General features: G+C 45.5%; 1 protein-coding gene across 3 annotated transcripts in view; it reads right to left on the bottom strand.

The window, feature by feature from the left end:
* Window positions 1-12,954, bottom strand: part of POLR2D (RNA polymerase II subunit D) — a 616,144-nt gene extending 603,190 nt beyond the window's left edge. For all 3 annotated transcript variants that reach the window (XM_078665584.1, XM_078665582.1, XM_078665583.1), the window contains exon 1: window positions 12,801-12,954. The gene's annotated coding sequence lies outside the window, so the exon portion shown is untranslated. The remainder of the gene's footprint in view (window positions 1-12,800) is intronic.
* Window positions 12,955-23,312: the final 10,358 nt, after the last annotated feature.

The following is a 23,312-nucleotide window of genomic DNA, read 5'->3' as shown; positions in this document are numbered from 1 at the left end:
ATTTGCAGTTCAGGGACTTGGTGATGGGGCTTTCCTGGTCACTGAAAGGAGTTTTGTATGTAATTTTGTTGCTGGCATGCTGGCATGCCTTACATACTTTGCATTTGAAAAAGCCCTTTCTTTGAGTCAGCCACAAGCTTTTACTGGGACCACTAGGATCATTCTGGACCAGGATATCTTTCATGGACACTGCCCTGCTACAGGTGATTGCTGGTCTTCTTGGGAGCAGATGACCAATCGTGGGGTCACTTAAAACTAGGAGTCAGTTTTTGGTTATAAGTTTTCTGACCTGTTTTTCATGTTTATTGAATTTTAAGATGAATCTAAAATTCTCCCCTTCATTTTGTTTACTTATGTCCTTTGTTGATTTACAGTTTCCAACAGTATCTTTTCTGAGGAGGGTTTCCCTTAATTTGGACCTACTCTTTTGGATGGCTGCGTCAATGCAGTGTGTGGTGTATCCCCTTTCCTGAAATCTCAGCTTGCTGATTTCTTGTGCTGTAACAAGATCGAACGAAACCAAGCCTCGATCAGGTGAAAATGGAGGTGACTTCTCATGAGCAGGATGAACTGGTGAACACAATGGCGGCCATAAAACTCACCACAGAGACTTTCTCGATAAGCTGGACAACATTGAGAACCGGTCTTGGAGAAATAACATCTGGCTACAAAGTATCCTGAAGGTAGTGCCAAACAGTGATCTTGCCGAATATGTACAAGCCCTATTCCTACATCTACTTCAAAGCCCATCAGGTGACCCCCACCCAAACTCCCCAAGGCTCACATTGCACGCCAGATGTCCTCACCACAGTACATTTTTTCTCTGAGAAGGAGGCAGGTAACAGGGCTGCTACACAAGAACCCATACAGTTCCGTGGTGCAACAATTTACCTCTATCATGATGTTTTTGAGCTCACATTGGCATGGTGTAGAGACTTTGCCCCTCAAACGTCCCACCTAGGCAGCCAAAATATCACGTACCGCTTGGACCACCCCTTTAACCTACATTTCACTCATATGGCACATGGTCACAGAGTTGACGGAGGGGGAAAAATACTTGGCCTACCAACCACAACCAACTCAGCCGCTGGACAGGAGTACCTGCATAGGTGGGACGACAGAGGAGAGTGGGACACCCCCCAACACAGGCAGAATCCGGAGGGAACAGAACCAACAGATGCCTCAGAGCTCAGGAACCTTAACAATTAACCTCAGAGGATGAATGACTCCACGTATGCTGCACGTATCCACATTAATTGCCCTTCAAGAGGAGGGCGACCAGCCGTGGACTCACATGGCCCCTCTGGCTTTGACAGGTGACCCTTTGCCCATGTAATAACTGCTAATGCTGCTAGGCTTCCTGCAAACCCAGCAGCCACTTTCTTTACTGGCCCCCCAGTGACTTATGCCACACGTAAACTTCAAACCCTCAGCCTACCTTTGCTGCAATGAGAACTTTGCTTTGAGCTCTTGAGGAGGATCCCTCCTATCTACATGGAGCCAGATCCCGTGCGTACAGCGACTGGAGCCAGGAGGCCGGCAGTGTAAAACTTTTGTTTAGTTCTACTGTTTGTTATATACCACTGTTCTTTCCTATTTGTTTTCTCGTTGTTCTAGAACCGATTGCAGAATGATTACTCTTCACTGCACAATCAGTTACAACCTAGACAGTACACACAGAATGCCACCAAATGCTACCTTACCTTCCGCTTTAACATGGACCGTACAGTACATTCCAGAAAAACTTACTTGCTTGAAACAGGTCTTTGTTCTTTAATAGAGGTTCCACTGCCATGGCGGACTTCATCCCCGAATGACTAACACCGCAATTGTCACTTTAAATGTACATGGCCCCAATTTCCCTGTTAAGCGTAGAGATTTATTTCAGTTGCTGAAGACCAAGAAGATAGACACAGTTCTCCTCCAGGAAACTCAATTACGCCGCAAAGATGTTTCTAGGCTGGAGTTGCAATGGTCCCCTCCCCCCCACCCCCCACCCCAGTTCCATGCAGTCGCTGCTTCTAAGACAAAGAGGGTGATTATCCTGCTGCATTATGACTTTTATTGGAATCAAAATATCAAGACAGGGAAGGGAGACTCCCTTATGATACATACCATATAAGGCCCCAAAGAGGTTAAAGACTCCTTTTACACAACTGCCATGCCTAAAACTGCTCATGTGTCCAGAGGCCACATTATTGTTGGGAGCAACTTCAATTCAGTCCTCCATCATGACCTATATAGGTCTCCCCCACGCCCCATACAGAAAGGACAAACACCACCTTCTCTTACTACTGGCATGACAAGCCTTAACCATAAAACATTATAAATATATATATATAAATAAAAGATTTGGAGGCATCAGCATCAAGGGGACAGAGATTTGAATTGTTACTACATTGTTCCTAGGTGATACACATGCATCAAAATGTTCCTATCCTCTCCAGTTTTCACTCCCAGATAATCTCCCCGGACATTGGTGCCAAATTCTGAACTGATCACTCAGCAGTCTGGTTGTGCCTCAACACCATCCTCCCCCCCCCCGCCCCCCCACCCCCGAAGGCCCTGGCTCCTTATTGAGCTGGCATTCCAGGACTCTACCTTAAGAGACCGCATAGAAGAAGCAATCAGACACTATCTCCAGGAGTGGTAGTGTGGACATGGGACAGAGCATGCTGTGGGACGCTTCCAAAGTGATCATTCGGGGAAAACGTCTCCCATAATACTTCCTACAAGAGATGAAATAGCCAACATAAGGCTTACTAAGAAAGGGAATTGAATCGTTTAGGAACTCTCCACAAAACAAGATAACTCCCTCTGCCCTTCCGGCAGCTTCATAAGGAGCAGGGTGAGTTGAAACATCTGTTAATGTGAACGACGCAAAAAAAATGATGTACCTGAAGTGCACTTACTATGAGGAAAGGGACTGATTATTAGCATATAAACTTAAGCAAACGTGCACCAGGACCATATCTGTAGAATTCGCAACAATAACAGCTCAATATATGCGGCCGCTGCGGATATTCAACGCTCTTTCAAAGAGATAATCTTTCCTCTGATGTGCAAGACTCATATCTTGCCGCGTACACCTACCCTATGAGACCAAAGGGCTTCTTGCCACAAAAAAAATGCAATTGCGGCTTAAGTAGTAAAGTAGGCAATCTGTGGATTACAGGGCAACAAAGTGCCAGGAACAGGTGGCTTCCCAACCTCCTTTTTACAAGACCTTTGCCACACTCCTAGCCATACCTTTAGCGGCTGTTTACAATTATATTATCAAACGTGGCACACTCATTGATATGATGCTGGTGTCACATATCTCCCTATTAATAAAACCAAAAAAAATTGCCTTGCTGATCACCAATGCAAAAATCTTTGCTACCATCATAGTCTCAAGGTTGCACTCGATCTGGAACACCTTCATCTCCCCACAACAACCTGGGTTTATTTTCAACCGTCATGCTACAGATAACACACGACTGGCTGCTTCTTTTATCGATGTGGCCAAGAGGACCAGGACCGGGACCTCAAAGGTCAGGCTTTACCTTAATGCTGAAAAAACTTTTGATTGGGTCAATTGGAGTGTTGTCCTTGCTGCTTCCCAAGATGTGAGGCAACAGACAAGGCTCCCCAATCTCACCACAGTTGTTTACTCTATCCATGGACCCCTTTGTCCATGGACCCCTTTGTCCAGAAAGAACAAGTGTTGTGTAGTGTCCACTAATCAGTAGAAACTGCAAATTTGTGGACAACATAAACTTTGGGATGGTACCAGACTGGTTCTGTGTACCCCCTGCAGTATATATTGTCCCATAGACCAGCTAGCTCACAGTGCCACCATAAGCTCTCCTAACCTAGATGGAGAGTGAACAGTTCTGGCAACCACTAAACATGACAACCCTGTTATCTCAGGAACAGTGGTAACAGACCTAGAACCTTTCGCTCATACACGTGTGCTCACTTTTGCTCCGATAAATATACAAATAATACACAAACTGATGTTTCCAATGTTTACTGAACCAAAGTGTTTCTTGTATAGAATATATGTGCAGCAATGATCAATAGACAGTAGAAGATAAAAGTTATAATACGCGTCCGGACAGTGAACAAAACAAAATGGTTCACCATCGTGCTGAGACAGTGTGTATATATATACAAGCATATGAAATTATATACAAATCTGGCATACTACTACTATGCAGACCCTAACCTACGTGTCTAGAGTGTATGTGTAGCCAAGAAACACCTTAATGGATGATCTAACCCTATTACCTGGTGAGTAAGAATGTAGGACTCCATCTTGAACATGAACTGCACACCCCTCACAGAATTTTCAGTCAGCTGCTGGCTGAAAGCTTCAGCATGTAGAGACCCCTTAAAGTCAGCACCTGTGCCTCCTCGGACTATACCTAGAAACAGATGTTTATATATAGGAAAAGGCATCCTTGCTGTGGGCCGAGACTGTGACCCTATAGACGTAAATAACAAACATTTGCACAACGTACGTGTAGACCTTGTACACAACGCCAAGGCAACATGATAGTGTTCTTGTGAAGTTGATATGTGTAAGCAAGGTCAGTGTTACCAGGAAACTAACCCAAAGGGCTACAAATGCAAATGTGTCAAAAGTTAGTGTCAAAAGTGAAGGCAACTTTAGTAAAGATCTGTTAAATGTAAAAATTGCAAAGTTTCCTACTAGGATACATGATACAAGCTAATTCCGATATTAAGGGTATGAGAGTAGGCATCAAAGAAATCAAATTGGCTTTGTATGTCAATGATATGCTCTCCTTTTTTAACAAATCCTTCCTCATCCATTCCAGCTCAGGAGGAACTAGAACGCGTTCAAGAAGCATCAGGCCTTGCATTGAATTACATAAAATCCTTCAGCCTGGGGTTGTCCACCCCTGGCACGGACATACACAATGTGCTCACACAACGGCTTTAGAAGCGCCATTACATATCTGGGAGTGCAACTTACAAACTCAATTACAAAACTGTACCAATACAATGTCCCTCCCCTCCTAGACACACTATATAAGTACTTATACTGCTGGGGGAGACAGGAAATTCATGGCTAGGCAGGGTGACCACCATGAAAATGAATTTCCTTCCACGACTACTTATCTAGAGAAATTACTTCTCCTTAAATTCCCCCATGGTGATCTTTGACCAGGTCCAAAAGACCTGCTGTGGCTTCCACGGTGTGGGTGGCATACCAATTTCCAACTGCTTTCCGTTACCCATACATTGCTAGAGTACTGGCAGCTTATAACTCGGATAAAGGCATCCACTTTGCCCACATCAACAATGACTCCAATTATTCATAACCTGGACTTTAAACCAGGAATGGAGAACCAGGGTTTCACTCCCTGGAATGAAGGGGTCCTTCCCTACCTTGAGTGACCCTTACTGCAATGGGAAGCTTTGTCTCCTAGACGACCAACAGACAGACTGCGATTTACATAGGGAGGATAAGTATTGCCTCACACAATTGCTCCACTGGGCAGGAATCTGGTAGGTTAAGGACAAAGCTAGCAGAGACGAAATGACTCTAGACCAACTATTTTTGTATAAAATCACACATAAGGGTGTTACTCTGATACAAAGGGCAATGCCTAACCCTGGCGCTAACTCAAAACATAGCTACACAATGGCATGGAAAGATGATTTGAGTCTGGAAATCCCCCAAACAAATTTGGGAGTGGGTATGAGGTCATGTGGCTAAATCAACCTCATGTACTACACAAAGATAAAGCCTATAAACTACTTACTAGATGGTATCTCTCCAACATGCCTACGAGCAATGTTTGGAAGCCCGGACATGTGATGGAAGGGTTGTGGGGACATGTGGCGGTCTTGTGACTATGTACACAGGAATACTGCACTGACATACTCTCACATTCGCACCATTTTGGGTGTCTTTCTCCCCATGGCCCCCTTAGTTGTTCTACTTGGTGATCCTGGCTTAAATAGCATCTTTCACTTAGCAACACCGAATGGAAAACGAATCATGCAGCTGAGCTTCTTGACCATGTTTAATTCTGGAAGAAGCCAACTATTCCGCCTGAGCATATTTGGTGGGGGTAGTTATGGAATATTTAGGCTATGGAAAACTAACTGCATTAGTGCGTGATCAGGTAGACAAGTTCACAAAAATCTGGCTTCCCTTTCAGAAGTACAATCAACAACACCACGCTATGGACGAGACTCTTGCGCCAATATGTAGGTCAGACCTACATAGAACAAATTCACCGTATGCAGACTCCTCTGACCATAGCACTCATGAAAACACAGTTGACTTTGTGAATCAGAATATTTTTCCAGATAGCTATTTATCTGCCTCCTGCTCATTATTTATTGCAATCTGAATTGAACAGTGAAAATTTTAAATGAAGTTGTAAACCAAAATATATAAATTAAAACGAGGGACTTAGTGGGGCTTTGCCCCAGCTGAATTGACCCTCCCAACAAGAATATTGATCTTGACCTCTGAGGTGGAGGTCAAGGACTTGGTCTGCCCTGCGCGTGAAGATAACGAAGGATGCTCTCCTCAGTGGCCTGACCACAGGGTGAGAGAAGCCCTGGCTCAGATGGTGTCAAGACCACTAGCCTCTTGCAGAACGTTGTAACAATTCTCCTCAGGGCATGGCTGGCCAATGTTATCAAAAGCATCATAATTGTTACCTGAATATGTGCTCAACAAGAAATGCAGAGTAGGTGTTATCCATTGTGATGGCTCGGGTGGAGGTAGTGGTGCCTCGAGAGAGGTCTGGCACAGCCTTAAAAGAGGTAGCACCCGAGCTATCCCAGAGTCAGAGATTACAACAGGTACCTCGTCCTCCGACATCGATGAAGTTGGCATCAGCTTTGAAATTCCAGAAGCTGGTGTGGATCTTGGTGCCGAAGTGGAGTCGGAACGTGATGAGCTCCACGAGACCAACCAGCAAAAAGGGCTAATCTGCCAGCGGTATTCCGGATGGTGGGTCCCGCGACTCTGTGCGGCCCGAAGGCACACCAGAGGGTGTCGGCAAGCATCTGAAGAGTCAGAGCAGAGTCTCACAGAACTCTTAGATCTGTTCTGTCATGGCACATAGCTCCGGAAATTCAAGATGTGCCAGAGCAAGTTGCAGGATAACCTCTGAAGTTGAAAGACTTCGGGGACAAGATTGAGATGTATGGTGAATCCCCTGTGCCTTCTCAGGAGAGCATGAGTGGAGGGCAGAGTCCTGCTGAGAATTCTAATGTTTAGTCTTGCCTGATGACTATGATCGAGATGAACACCGACCCCTGGAACAACTCCTGAATATGGAAGGCCACCAGGACTGAACTTTAAACATGGACTGAACTTGAAACTTGGAGCAGTTTTGTCGCAGAATATACGGGTGCATGGTGATATAAAGTTTCACCTTGCAATCTCAGATGGTCATCAACACACAATCACTGGAGGCCTTAAGAGTCGGGACTCGACCCCAGGCACCACAGGCAACCCCGATGTGGGTCTGCCACAGAAATTTGTTTGCAACTGTCCTTACAACGTTTAAAACCCATAGTTTTGAGAGATGACATTTCCCTTACATACTGTTTTCCCATTTTGAAGACTTAAAGGGAGTCTCAAAGAGACGATCAGGAGCTCTGGCTAAGTCAGGTAATGCAGTTAGAAAGGCACTGACGTCAGTGGGTGGAGACTATGTAGACTCCACACATTTCCAGAGCGGAGCGGTGTCAGTGCAGAGCGGCACGGTACCAACTACTGGCGGTCAGAGGTACGGTTGAAATGTATCCGGTTCAAGTCGGACACCTGGGGAATAATCGAAAGGTGAAGAATTTGCTGCTATAAGTATCCATCATAAATTGGATTTATACAGAACTTACCACCCCTTACGAGGCATTAAAGCCACCAGGAGTCACTATGCCCAAAGCATAGAAATTGCAAGGGCGCCTCGCCTGTGTTGGGTGTAAAGATCTTCTACGCAAGGTGGAAAATGGTAAATATAATTTCAGGATGCCACCGGGACAACTGGAATGTTTACAATCTGTACATAACTGCAACAATTTCCAAAACCAGCAGTAGTGATTTACAGACTGCAGAGGTCAATTTGCCCAACAATTCTTAGCCTATATTGCTCACTCTTAAAGCTCTGACTGCCCACAAGACATTTTTGAAACAAAGAGAGGAGTATCCCCTGCAGATTATAAGATCAATAGTCTGGAGGGTAGACTTAATGGCAAAAAGGAAAAAAGTCTCCTTTTACTTAAAACCCCTCACTCACCAGCCTGGCGGTGACATGCTTCATCATCGGGGTCCACCCTGGTGGCCTAGCGTCACCAGGGTGTGCTTCGACACCTGAACTACAGTGGAGCGGGTTGTGACTGTAAGTGCAAAAAAAGGAATTATGTTAAAAATTGTCCTGGTTTAACTCAAAAATGACTTTATTATGGAGTAACTGAACAATGTTAAAAATAATGATAGTGAGATGGAAGTCGGCAAGTTACGACCGACTCATCTCTATATGTGTTGGTGTGTATTGGTCGACATGTTTCTACCAAAGGGTATAGAGACATAGAAAGTCTCTATACCAACATTCCACAAGATGCGACAATTGAGGTACTGAGACAAACACTTGACAACTGTGAGTGGAACTATCGCACTCCCAAGGAATTCATTGTCAATTGCGCAATCCTGGCTCTAAAAAGGAACTTCTTCGAATAGCAGGGCACCCTGTACCTCCAAACAGGGGGGACTTCCATGGGCAGTGTTTTTGCCCCCAGTGTAGCGGGGCTCTACGTCTACGACTTCGAGAAGAAATTCGTCCTGTCAGTGAACAATCCCTTTGGCACTCACATCAAATTCTGGCGGCGATATATAGACGATGTCTTCACCATATGGCAAGGACCACGAGAGACACTAATGTCATTCATCACCTGGCTGAACAACTGTGATCCTAACTTACGATTCACACATAACATAGACATAAACAAGATGGTCTTCCTAGATATAGAAATCCAAAAAGAAAATGAGAGCTTGATAACCAAAACACATTTCAAGCCAACCGCGAAAAACAATCTCCTGAGATTTGACAGTTTCCATCCCCGCCCCCTCAGGGAAAACTTGCCCTATGGACAGTACTTACGACTTAGAAGAACTGCAGCAAAATATCTGATTATTAGAAACAGGCGCAAGATCTTACTACCAAACTCACCAATCGAGGCTACCCCCAGACGATCATCAACAGATGTCAGAAACGAGCAAGGAACCAACCGCGAGAAGCTCTACTCGAGGACACACCAAGAAATATGGAAAACATTCCACTCACATGTGTCACAACATACAATGCAGTATCAAACCAAGTGAGCAAAAGCATACGAAAACACTGGTCTATACTCTGCACTGGAAAATACAATTGGGAAAAACCTCATTTCTCGTACAAAAAGGCGCGCAGCCTAAAAGACAGCTTGGTCAACACTCGGCCAAAGACTACTGCTAATGACATGAACCCTACTATCACTGCAATATGGGGTCTCCCACCAGTAACTGGACACTCCAGATGCGGGGATTGTAGCGTCTGCCACCTCACTGCCAACACTAAAACCCTGGATCTTGAACCAGGGAAAACATGGGAACAGAGATCACACACAAACTGTAACAGTTCCAATGTTATATACTTGATCAGATGCACCTGTGGAACTCCTTACATAGGAATGACAACCCGGAAAGTAAAACTGCGCATATCAGAACATCGAAGCACAGTGAGATGCAAGAAGAATAACACCAGACTCACAGACCATTTTTTGACAGCACACCATACCCCCAATGACATGCGATGGACTGTCATTGAACAAATCCAACCAGGTCCCAACGTCCAGGCACGACTGTTTGAGAAGGAACAGCGTTGGATCTACAGACTTTCCAGCCACAAGACGGGCCTTAACGATAACATTCCATGGGCCACCGTCCTAAAATAACCAGCTATCTGTCACTAGCTCTCAGTGCTCCAAAGTCCGCAAATCTCTTCCCACCTTTTTACTTATAATGACCCTGATATAGGCTCAAAATCCTAAGACTCTATGTCTGCTTAGTAACTCTACAACCAAGCAGAGAGACGTACTACACCCTCTCTCCCCAGTAATATGCGCTAAGCCACTGCCCCAGACCATCGTGCCTACTCCTCAACGGGCACTGCCTGCCAGCACGTTCTTTTCTTCTCCCCAGACAGAGCAGGGCGGCTACTTCATTTTGGTATCCCCCCAGTCTAACACTCCGTGTCCGTGTGTGTTATGCATCTATTTAGTAATATCCTAAGACCTCCTTCTCCCCCCCTTTATTATGGTCCAAGTCACTCCCCTAGACCATCGTGCAAACCCCACAGCGGGCACTGCCTGCCAGCACGGTTTTTTCTTTTCCCCAGCCTAAATAGTGCCGTCACATCTTTTTGGTATCCCCCCCGTCAATCTCTCCGTGTGCATTAGGCGTCTACTTAGCAATATCCCATGACCTACGCTTGAACGAGTGTGTTTACTTTTCGAAGGGGTGTGCCAGGACCCAGGCACACAGCAGCGTCATCACGCGTTCCTCACGTGACCACGCCCCCAGTCGAGCGCTTGGGCCACGCCCATCCCGGAAGCGGCCGCCGCCTACAATTACAGCCTGCAACGAACGGCTCCACTAGCCGAGCAGGGAACCATGGCAGTAGGTCTCTGGCTAATCGCTTCGCCGGTAAACTGTAAGTAATTGACCCTTACTCTCCCAAGCGGACGCGCCGAACCATCCGAGACTCCCACTCGGATCGGCTTCCTCCGGCGCTTCTTTTTCCGCTACCCCGGCCAACCCTGACAAACGTTCAACTCTTTTTCCCATATATTCCGCAATTGCAGAATATGTTCATCTGATGCGAAGAGCCTACGCCCTGCCCGATGAAGCAAAACAGAGCTCTTAACTAAGTAAGCCTCGACTCACGCCATTATGCCCCATGTGTACTTATAAATGTTAAATGTGTGTTAGTCATGTATGTTTACTTTTACGGTCATTTTCACGAAACAGAACGACTAACTAAGATTTATGCGCACGCTACCATATCACCATTTTCTGATAGCCACTATTTACTACGTGCACTAAGGTGATTAGTCTGACATAAACACAGCCCAATCACCTCGAATGCTGTGTTAATTACAAGCGGAGAAGTGCGCCACCCAGGTGGCATATAACCACAATAAGCATAACGCATGCAGCTATGCACGCACATATTGATCAAACGATTATGCTCAGCATCTTCGGATGCCACTTTTCTCACCCGGAGGGTTAACACGATATCTATATGGCATGATATTTCACAAAATAGAGACACTCCACGACGTTACAGGAGAGTAAATATGTTCACAATTGATACCTGCTTTTATCCTTTTTTCTTCACAGGTCTCTTTTTCATTCTTTTGCCTGCTCACTTATTTAGTTGAGCACACACACCCCGAGCAACTTGCCTGTGGGTTCAACAGGGGATCAGGGTAGGGTGAGCCTTTTAGGGGGCCCACACCTCCCGTCCACCTGTTTTTTGGTCCTGAGGAAACCGGGCATTGGCCCTTTGGTAGAAACATGTCGACCAATACACACCAACACATATAGAGATGAGTCGGTCGTAACTTGCCGACTTCCATCTCACTATCATTATTTTTAACATTGTTCAGTTACTCCATAATAAAGTCATTTTTGAGTTAAACCAGGACAATTTTTAACATAATTCCTTTTTTTGCACTTACAGTCACAACCCGCTCCACTGTAGTTCAGGTGTCGAAGCACACCCTGGTGACGCTAGGCCACCAGGGTGGACCCCGATGATGAAGCATGTCACCGCCAGGCTGGTGAGTGAGGGGTTTTAAGTAAAAGGAGACTTTTTTCCTTTTTGCCATTAAGTCTACCCTCCAGACTATTGATCTTATAATCTGCAGGGGATACTCCTCTCTTTGTTTCAAAAATACTCGCCCCAGGGGAATAGGAGTAATCCTGGTCCATAACTGTTTGTGGACAAACCCTTACTCTCTCCTTTGATTATTACATGCCCACAAGACATAACTGGAACAAATCCACCTTTAAAGTAGTGGCTTGTAATAAATTTCGACCTGCACTATTGTTTTAAGATTAGGTACACATGTTGGCCTATGACAAAAACAAAAATCTCCCTTTACAAAGTATAATGATGCCGATACTGCTCACGTACATTGCAATGAGTAGGTGAAACTGGGAATCGTCAGAGCTTTAAATGAAAATAAAAAAGTTTGGGTACACACTATCCAATTGAACTTGTCTGTCACTGAGAAGCGCCGGATCTCTTCCATCAGAAGTATTGGAGTTCCTGCCCATTTAAAGCACCAAGAACAACTAATTTGGAGCATTTACACCAAGGACTCATAGTACTTTGCAAAAAGACGTTTTGCAAATATTGGCATAACAAAGATGCTCTGCTGCATAAACACGGGAATGCATGGTGTTTGTATAGTATCGAGGCTTTTTCTTAGGGCCTTCTTCCCGGTCTGCTCCACCCAGCTATCCCTGTTCCTGCACTTGACGTCCCGGTCCGCATTCGGCTGGGAGTCAAGGCTCTTACAAACCTGCCCCTTCCTGGGAATAGCTATCACTACGCTACTAGAGTAGGTTCCGGTCATTGAGGGAATCCGTGCATTGACTATATTTTTCAAAAGATTCCCAGTCAACGCTCGTCGGTACAATCATCATGGAGGGGGTCCACGAGGAACATAGAAATTCATTCAGACGTCACTGTCAGGCTTCGGGCTCGTGCCGATCCTACCTGGACACTTCCTGCTCCGGTCCTCCTTCCACCTAGCCGCCGTCCCGCTGGCAGGCAGGGCACCGATTCATACTAGCCCCGCCCACCGGTTGCCATAGCTCTACGTTCGCGTGCGCGTGCTCTTTCTTCCCAGCTCCTACGTCCTGAGGGGCGGAGCAGCCACCACGAAGAAGTGCTGGAGCTTTGCATAATGCTATAAAATGACATACCTTCTCGTATTTATACCATTCCCGCATGTTGTAAGAAAGTGCGGAAGATTCTCATGGTGTTCACTGAGGATTGAACAGGTCAGAAATTGTACAACATGCTTTAAATTACGCTGCTTTAACTGAATTGTGTAAATGTACTTGCAGCCCAAAAGTTCGCTGGGACGCACGTTTATACACCCCCAAGCCCCAGTATGTCTTTGCCATTTCTGAATGATGCGCTATGTTTTGTTTTTACGAACCTGCCTGGTGCAAAACAAGTGAAAGACTGACTGAGAGATCTGCTGGGCGGGATTAACCCAATGATTGGATCAGTGGGCGGAGTCAGAGGTGTGGCCAGAATGCGCAAAACATCTCAATTGTAATAGTATTTGGCATTTCCCTGACCAGTGACAGCTTGAGTTATTTATTTCAACCAATGGATACACATGAATATTTAAGGTTTAATATGAGTTATTGACATTAAAATACATTCACAAAGTGGGATATGTTTCCAATCACAGAATGTCCCAAATACACTTAAAAGTGGAAGCACAAGCCATTTGTCTCTAAGCCATGGAGTTTCTGTCATCAGCACTTCTCCCACATGAGCAGTTCAAACAAGAATGTCAAAATATCGGGGGGCGTGGTTTGGACGCCGAGAGAGTGATTCCCTCTGCCCGTGCCGTGATCGTAATTTGAAAGGGGGACACGTCTTACTGCTCTGGCACCACCACGGATCACTGATTTGTCAACCGGAATGCGAGAGGAGCATTTAGAGGGGTCGCGCACGAAAATCTGAGGACGGGAAGGGGTGTTTCAACCGCCTCGTATGTTTCCCGCCGGTGACTGCAGTGTATGAAGCGGGCGAGGAGACCGCGTAGCCCCGCTGCCGACGAGAACCAGGGTTCCCATCTGGACCGAGAGTGAGAGCTGGGAGCTGCAGGGCTTAAGATGAACTGAGTAGAAATCGTGAGTAAATCGTGAGTAATACGATCAACCCTGTGGGACGTTAGACCCACGTGGAATCACTGACGCTGTCCGTGCACCCGCAACCACAAAATGGCGGCTTCTGCCTTTTACAACGGGAGTTTCTGAACCTCTCCGTAAGCTAGTGAGAGCCACACGATGCACGCAGCTGGCGGCCAGCACGACAGTCTCTGCTTATTACCTTGCAATCTCTGCTGCTTGTGAACTATGCGTGCTGTGAGTGGCCACAAAGAAGCTTGAGCACCAATTTAACTAGCTCTCATCCGAGCAATAACGGCTGAGGCATATGCAGTTTTCAAGTCAGTGGCAATATCGGTCTGAGCGGATTCAGTGCAGATGTAGGTTCCTACGCTAGGGAACACCACTGAATTGCATGTCTGACACAGGATGACAGAGTCTGCCTTGATGAATGAATAGCTGTAAGGCGCTATATGGTGCTTATAAATTTGCGAAGGTGTCCTGCGATGCTCCTGGTGGCCTGTGGCCTGTGGATTGAAAATCAGTGGATGTTGGGTCTTGCTCCTATGTGGGTTATCACGCTACTTCAATGATACATCAGAGAGCTGCGCAATTCAGCCGCCAGGAACGCAATTTACAATAACACACAAGACAAGCTGTGTGCATGTCTATACTCGTGCATGACCTTACATGCACATGAGGGATACCATATAGGTGGCGCATAAGGGACACATAGGTAGAGTGAGCAGAGTGAGTAGAGTGAGCAACGCCCCTTGGTAGCTCCATAAATATATGTATACTTGAATACACCTGACTCGAAGAAGGTGCACTTGAAGAATCGAAGACAAGCACTCCGAAGGGGGCGTGTGCTGCAATGGCGGACAACAAAGAGATAGCGAAAAGCTTGAAGAGGCTTAAATATGAGAACCCGAATTCACCCAACAAGGCGGGAAAAGGCAATCCAGACCCGGTAGAGCTGATACTAAACAGACTGGATGAAGTGAGAGATCTAGCTAGAGCAACCAAAGAGGAAGTGGCGGCGATCAGGCAAGACAACCGCGACACCAATGCAAAACTGGTTGAAGCAGAATCAAGGATTAGCAGGCTCGAAGACATGGAGGTTAAATCAGGCACTGCCATAAAGCGCCTATGTATAGCTGCTGACCAAACAACGCGGAAACTAGCTGAGTTGGAGGACAGGAATAGGAGAGGAAACCTACGAATTTTCGGAATTCCTGAAGGTTCAGAGGATCAACATGAGAGCTGTGTGGCCTTTTTGGAGTCATGGTTCACCCAATCGACTAACATGACTTTTGATCGCACGCTGGAGTTTGATAGGGCCCACAGAGTGCCGGGTAGAATGATCAAGAATCAGAAAGGCCCTAGAGCTATTGTGTGTAAGCCACTACGCTATCAGCATGTAGAGCAGATTCTGGGCTTTATGCGGAAAAATAACCATATTCTGTGGCAATCTGCCAAAATTTACATTTCACAGCACTATAGTAATGAAACGGTGGACGTGAGGAAGGCGTTCTTGGCTCTCCGACCACAGTTGAAGAAAAGGGGTTTCCAGTATGGGTTTATGGGCCCAGCAAAGTACCGTGTGATTATCCAAGGCTCTCCGCACATCTTCTCTGACCCGCTGAAATTGAAACGTATGCTGGATGGTCCTGAGGACTTGGACATGGAAACGAATAAACCTGAGGACTCGGAGGATCAGGCCTCAGCCTCAGGATATAAGTGAATGTGCTTTGCTCATGCATACCATGCAACTTACATATGTGTTACATATGTGTTGTCCTCTCTCTTGTGGGGAGGGTTCGAACACTCTAGGCTATGCATAAGTTCTCTTCTCATTAAGTGTTCATTGAGTTGAGTGGATCCGTTGTTGCTCTTTAGCTGTGAAGAATGTTTCTACTGTTGCCTATTAGCATAATGTGATTCAGCAATGTACTTCTGCCTACAGGTTATCACCCCTATCTGGTGGTGGTACAACCGTTGTTGCTCTTTAGCTGCGAAGATTGCCTCTATTATTGCATGTTAGCATAATGTGTCTCAGTAATGTAATTCTGGCTGCAGGTTACCACGCCTTTCTGGTGGTTATGGGTAGGACCACGTTGGTTGGTCATGTTGTTGTTTCGTGCTCCACCCTATGGTCCGCAGGACTACATGACTATCACGCTTCTTTCCTTGAAGGGGCCCCGTGGGCATTGGCGTACCTTTGTTGCCCTACTTAACGGTCGTTTACATGCCTGTTACAAACATGTCGTACCAGTTCCTTGTTCCACAATCTTCTAAGTATGTATACGTGCACGGGGAAGTTGCAGTGCTAACGCAGTCTCTTTCCAGTCACCATGCCTGCTACATACAGTTGGGGTGGGGAGGGTGGGGGGGTGAGGGGATTTTGGGTTGGGCTGTGTGTTCTATGTCTTTTTTTAGTTTTGTCCTTTTGTGCTTGCGTAGTCTTTTCTGATTTGATGCTTGGTGGTGGGTCAGGTAGTGGGCTCTATTTCCACGCTTGTGGGCTCCATAGATCTAAGAGCGTTTTCAATCTACCATGTTGCGGTTTGTATTATGTGAGAGATATAACTGTACCTATGAAAATAAGATCTAATGATGTCACATAATGCAATCGGTACTCCGTTGGGAGTGTGTAATGTCGATCAACTGAAAATATTATCTCTTAATGTTAAAGGTCTAAACCAACCTGTCAAGAGACAGAAGATCCTGGATTACGTACGGAGATTGAGGGGTGACATTGTGTTATTGCAGGAGACGAAGCTCGAGACTAAGCAATTTTACCACCTGAGAAATAAGTATTATAATGAGGTTGTGGGTGCGGAGGCTGTGAATAAAAAGAATGGCGTTCTGACACTGGTTGCAAAGAAATCTAAGGTAGAAATTTTGTCCTCTGAGGCGAGTGCAGACGGGAGGTGGGTCACAGCCAAACTGAGCAGAGACAGAACAGAGTTTTATGTCACGAACATCTATGCTCCTAATACCAGTGACCTCAAATTCTGGGAAGATCTGAATAAGCATGTTGAAAATATCCCCGATGATGCTGTTCACATAGTGGCCGGGGATTTCAATCTTCCGATGGATGCTACGCTAGATAGAGATTCCCATTGTCCCTTCGCATCAAATAGATCACATAAGGCTTTCCTTAATTTATGTCAACGCTTTCACCTGGTAGACACATGGAGGCTTCAGAACCCCACGGAAAGGGATTACACTTTTTATTCCTCGCCACACGATTCGTATTCTCGAATCGATTACATCCTCATGTCTCAGAACGGGGTCCCTAGAATAGAGTCTACTACTATTGAACCACGTGTAATGTCTGACCACTCATGCATCTCCTTATCCATAGCTAATGTTGTACCCTCCTCTCGTCAGACGTCCTGGCGCCTGAATGACGAAATCCTAGGAAAGGAGCAACATAGGGCCACATTGCTATCTGCGATCTCTTCCTATCTGCAGGATAACAAAGAGGGGGACACGACTGATCTTATCAGGTGGGAGGCATTGAAAAGCACCATAAGGGGTGTATGCATCAAAATCAGATCAGCAATGAACAGGGATCACCACGCAAAACTAGAGACCTTAGAGAAGGAAATTTTAACTTTGGAAAGTAAACATCTACAGAATAGGGATGACATGTCTCTTCATGCCTTGGCAAATAAAAAATATGAATATTTGGCTTGACAAGAAAAGAAGGTTTATGCTATGCGACTCCAATAAGGCTGGTAAGAGCCTAGCTTCGTATCTGAAGTTTAAGGTCCAGAAGAATTCTATCAATGTCGTTAAAGATGCCTCAGGGGAGTTACATTCAGAACCAGACAAAATAGCGGACGTATTCAAAGTATTTTATGAAGATCTGTATGCAAAAAATGAAAAGGTGGAGGGAAACAAGACTAAGGCGTATTTGGATGAATGTGTTCTCCCACGGCTATCTGCCGAAGACCAGGTTAGTCTTAACTGCCCAATTGATGCTGTAGAAATAGAGGATGCAATTAAAAATCTGAAGACAGGGAAGGCCCCGGGGCCGGATGGCTTCACGGCAAAATTCTACAAAACCTTCTCCTCCCTCTTAGTTGAGCCCCTTTTTCGTCTATTTCAGGAAATAGATAACTCAGGTGAGGTCGGAGGCACTCTGGCGGAAGCGATCATTGCAGTACTCCCTAAGGAGGGTAAAGACCCTTCGCTCCCGAAAAACTACAGACCCATATCATTGATTAATATAGATTGCAAGATCTTAGCTATGATACTCTCTGCCCGCCTTCAGAAGGTCCTTCCCCAATTAGTTCATCCGTCCCAAGCAGGGTTCCTTAAAAATAGGCTATCCAGCGACAACACGAGGATTTTAGCACATGTATTAGAAAAGGCGAAATTAATAGACACACCTACAGTAGCTATAACGTTGGATGCCGAAAAAGCCTTCGACAAGGTAGATTGGTCCTTCCTCGAAGCAGTCCTACATAAATTCAACCTAGGAGACACCTTTACGAGATTGGTAATGTCCTTATACTGCTGCCCCTCAGCAAGGGTTCGAGCGGGTGGTTCCTTTTCCTCCTCCTTTTGTCTAAAGCAGGGCACGAGACAGGGATGCCCCTTATCTCCCTCATTGTTCTTACTAGCGATCGAACCGTTCTTGTATCACATAAGGAATGACTCTAATATAGCTGGCATTACATTTGGGGATTGTACGGTTAAATTAACGGCATACGCGGATGATGTGCTTGTCTTATCAGAGAGAGCTGATGAAGCAATTCCTGCACTTATGGCTGATATCGAGGAATTCTCCAAGGTATCTGGTTACAAGCTCAATAAAGATAAAACGGAGGTTAAACTCCTGAACAGCATAGGGGACAAAGGTATCATTGGGGACTCTGGTCTTACCTGGCAGCCTCACTGTTTTAAATATCTGGGGTTGGACTTCGACAAAGACCTGATTTCCACTCTGAAGATAAATGAGGAACTAACTTTAAAGAAAATAGCTACACTATTGGAAGGGTGGTCACCGAAGTTCATCTCCTGGTGGGGCAGAGCGGAGACGCTCAAGATGATGACTACTCCGCTGGTCAACTATCTAGCTAGCATGCTCCCTATGTCGTTTTCGGACAATTTTATTGCTAGAGTAGACAAACTGTTTGGTACCTTCCTGTGGCGTGGCAAGAAAGCCAGGATTGCGCTAAAAAAGCTGCAATTAGCGAAAGATAAAGGCGGCCTGGGCCTGCCCTCTTTCAGGAACTACCAGACAGCATTCCTCTGCAAACAAGGTGCCCAATGGTTGACAAAATCCCCTATCTATACACCGATATGGATCAATATTGAGGAATCATTAGTAAATCATGCCCCTCTTGCATCCTTCCTCACTATGGATCTAAAACACTTACCACACTCCAAATATATAATCCTGAATACTAGACGGGCTCTACTTAGACTAGACCTCACACACAAAACGAGGTTAACATTCATTAGGTCATCTTTCATGTCCTTGTGGGGAAACCCCTATCTTAAGCATAACGTAGATAGACTATGCTGGGAATCATGGTCCGGGAAGGGCATTAACTTAGCAAAGGATTTGTATGATGGTAAAGATCCAATCCCGTTCTCGACCTTGCAACAGAAATATGACCTTACTCCGATGGAATTCTATGAGTTCTTGAAAATCAAAGCTGCTCTGACCGCTCGTAACTTCTCTCCCTACACCCCTTGGTTAATACTCCATCTCCCTCGACTTATGTATGCGGGTCACTTCGTCTCTAGGGTTTATAAATTGTTGTTACCTTTACCCACGAAAGCCCATAGAAAGGTGGAATTGAAATGGGAGGCTGAGCCGAACTCAAGGGGAATATGTTTTGACTGGGAAATAATCCATAAGGCTGCTCTTACCCATAAAGTATCTCCCATCCTATTCCAAACAAAATATATGCTTATAAACCGGGCGTTCTGGACTCCGGATAGACTCTTTAAATGTAAATTAAGAGATTCATCGACATGCTGGAACTGCCAGTCAGGTCCAGGGGATCTTGCTCACATGTTGTTCCATTGTCCCGCTCTAGGAGCTTACTGGGATAGAATATTCGACTGCATTTCTTTCGTTTTCAAGATCAAACCTGCACGGACCTTTGTATATGTGATCTTAGGAGCCCTTGACCCGCAGCTGTCAAATGATCAAGACCGCCTGCTCCTAGACTTAATGCTTACATTGGCCTGTAAGGTGGTTCTGTGCAAGTGGAAAAGTGCGCATGAGGTGAACTTCAAAATCTGGCAGGAGTGGTTATCATTCCTGAGGGGCGCTAACAATCCGGCACTTCAGGCATCTACATGGAGGCCGACAAATAAGAAGCTGTGGAAATCATTGGATGCCTCCTCATTTCACTATAAGCCTCCCTGAGGCAGTCGCTGTTGGTACAGTCATGTTCCCCCTGTAGTATTTGAGAATGCTCTATTTGTTCTCCTAAGGACCCTATGCCTCTACATCCACGCACTGAGCGTTATGTATGTACTTGTACCTCAACTTAGCAAGCATTGTCTTACTTTATATTTTATATTCTTTGCTTTTGTGTAATTGTACATCGCTAAATGCATCAGTCATTTATGTAACGGAAGAATTACTGTACTGTGTTTCTTTTGCTTTCTTCTACTTCAATAAAAATGATTTGAAAAAAAAAAAAAAAAAAGAATGTCAAAATATCCTTCTTCGCAAATGTTTTCTATTAATTATGGCTCTGCCATATTTTCCACATAGTACATTATCTGCTGCATAATGCGACATTGTTTGTAGCACTGATGGAGCACGGGAGAGACAACAATTTTGTGTACGCCTTGTAAAGTCAATCTCTCATAACCATATTAGCACTAACAGAGTGAAGCATGTAAAACTAATCAACAAAAATATACATAAGAATCACACATTACACGTGGGAAAACGAATTGCTGTTTTGCAGAAAATGAACTCACTAAATGAATGAAAACGAGTCACACTAATATATAGCTGTGAAGCTATATATATATATATATATATATATATATATATATATATATTCGAAAATACGTGTGTATTTGTGTTTGAGTAGAAAAAGTCCTTTTGTGGCAAAACAAAAATATAAATGGTGAGTAAAATAACTCATGTATGTATGCTTTTGCTAGGTAACAACTAAATGGGAAATTAGAATGGAGGGAGGTAAAGAAAAGGGTTAAATGAGGAGGTATGGCGACCTACATCCAATGGGACAGTGGCGGGGTCATTACAAAAATGAGTGACTGAGTCTCCAGAATAATTTTGATGACATCTGAGGAAGGCCGCTATCTGGCCGAAATGCATTATGCCCAATGAGCAAATAAAGTGCTTCTACCGGTATCCCTGCTGTGGCCTCTGCTTCTTCGCTAGTGGGAGGAGTTGCAGTGATATTTTGCGCGGTGTCCAGAAACGCGCTACAGAGGTCCCGTTCTTCAAAGAGGCCCAGGCTCATCTGGTTCCTACTTCTGCGTTTTTCTTCTTGTGCAAGGTATTGCAACAGCCCAGCGCCTCTCAAAACATTCAATCCAGGACGACTGCAACAGCGAGCCGTGACTTCACAGAGGATTGAAAACAGCATTGTCTTTTCGATTCCTGCCCAGCTGACAACTGTAATTAGGGGGGCTGGAACATATGGGGGCCGGAGGAAGCACTCTGTAATTTCATCCACTGGATATTGACTGTCTTTAGCTCCGGGGCTCTGCCACACTTCGCAAATCTATAAGGACACACCGTATGCAGCACTTGTCGGGGTTCCAGCACCATGCACCCAAGAGTCCACGGAAGTGAAGAGAAATCCCCTTAACCTCTAAAAAACAACCACAGGTATGATGTGTAACATACACGCCTATAGGCTGTTCTCTAAAAGTATGGGGGAAAATTCCAAGGAGTGTCCACCACTCTCCCCATACGTGGGGCGGAATCACAGGAGGAAAACAGGTCTGTCTGGTCACAAAATGCTGTAAGGAAACAATAGGAGGGTACCAATACACTGTGCTATACATATAACCCAGCAAGACATTGACACGTGATTGGCATTGCATTTCACTTACCCCAGGTATGTCCCGGAATGTCCTTGAAGAGAGAAGTGGGTAGGATACAGGACTCGTAAAGACAGGGGTTCTGAAGCTCTGGGAGGGGCCACTAGATAACTCTCTCACAAGACATTCAATCATTCAGACCAAAAGAAAAAATGGCTAGAGAAAGAATAAGGTAAGTAAACGTTGGGAATTGAGGAGCAATGGCCGGCTCTTCTGGAGCAACGAAGAGCGGAGCATCTACTCTCTCAAGAGAGGCGAAGCCCTGCCCGGGACCAAGCTCCAGGCGGAGTGACACTCTCTCGGTAAGGGGATGAGGAAATATAACTTCTCTAGCCGTTCGCAAACGGTGTATGAAAACTCGGCACACCAAATGCGTGATAAAATAATTCTCGACCTCAAAGCCGAAATGTGCACCGAGCGGAGGAGTGAGCTCGCAAAATGCGAGTAAACAAACGTAGGGGTCTCAGCCGAGACGTACACCGTGCGGTGCGTGAAGCAACAGGAACCGGCTTTCTCTCTATAGCCTGGGAAATCACGAAATGCGGGAAAATCAAAATCAGGAAAGGTATCTCGGCAACTCCCCAATCAATATCTGAAGAGAGCGGAGAATTTCGTGCTGGACGAAGGAAACAAGCAACACGCTAGGGGGAATGGCGTTTGCAATAAACAGGAACAAGGAAGGGGGCGTGGTCACGGCAGTAAGCCAAGCGTCTTTCCCTAGGTAGAGCGTCCCTTTACGTGGTCCAGGGATCGTCTCTAAAGAGCATGCTCTGTATACTCTATGGGGGAATGTGGCAAAAGGGACAGGGTTTTGCGCCTAATCACATGTCAATATCTCACCCTAGCCCTGGTTGCTATCCTCCAACCCCTAACAGCACTTACCTGGGCAATGGATTCTGGGGCCTGTAGTTCCTGCAAGCAGTGTGCAGTAATCTAATGAGGGGTTGTGGCGACCTAGATCCCATGGGACAGTGGCAGGCTCATTACAAAAATGAGTGACTGAGTCTCCAGAATAATTTTGATGGCATCTGAGGAAGGCTGCTATCTGGCCGAAATGCATTATGCCCTATCAGCAAATAAAGTGCTTTTACCGGTATCCCCGCTGTGGCCTCTGCTTCTTTGCTAGTGGGAGGAGTTGCAGTAATAAATATATATATATGAAGGCACAACCCACTGGAGGGCTCGAGAACACACCACAGGTCCCAGAAAGCTAAGCAGCAAAGAAAATAACTAACGCCCACTGGAGGGCTGAAAACATTTGAGGACAATTTCAGGTGTGAGCGAGAAGCCGATTCAAAAGTCCTCTGAGGAAAGT

This window comes from Lissotriton helveticus, chromosome 11, assembly GCF_964261635.1.
Source record: "Lissotriton helveticus chromosome 11, aLisHel1.1, whole genome shotgun sequence".
Classification (NCBI taxonomy): domain Eukaryota; kingdom Metazoa; phylum Chordata; class Amphibia; order Caudata; family Salamandridae; genus Lissotriton; species Lissotriton helveticus.
This window is presented reverse-complemented; position numbering and strand designations above follow the sequence as displayed.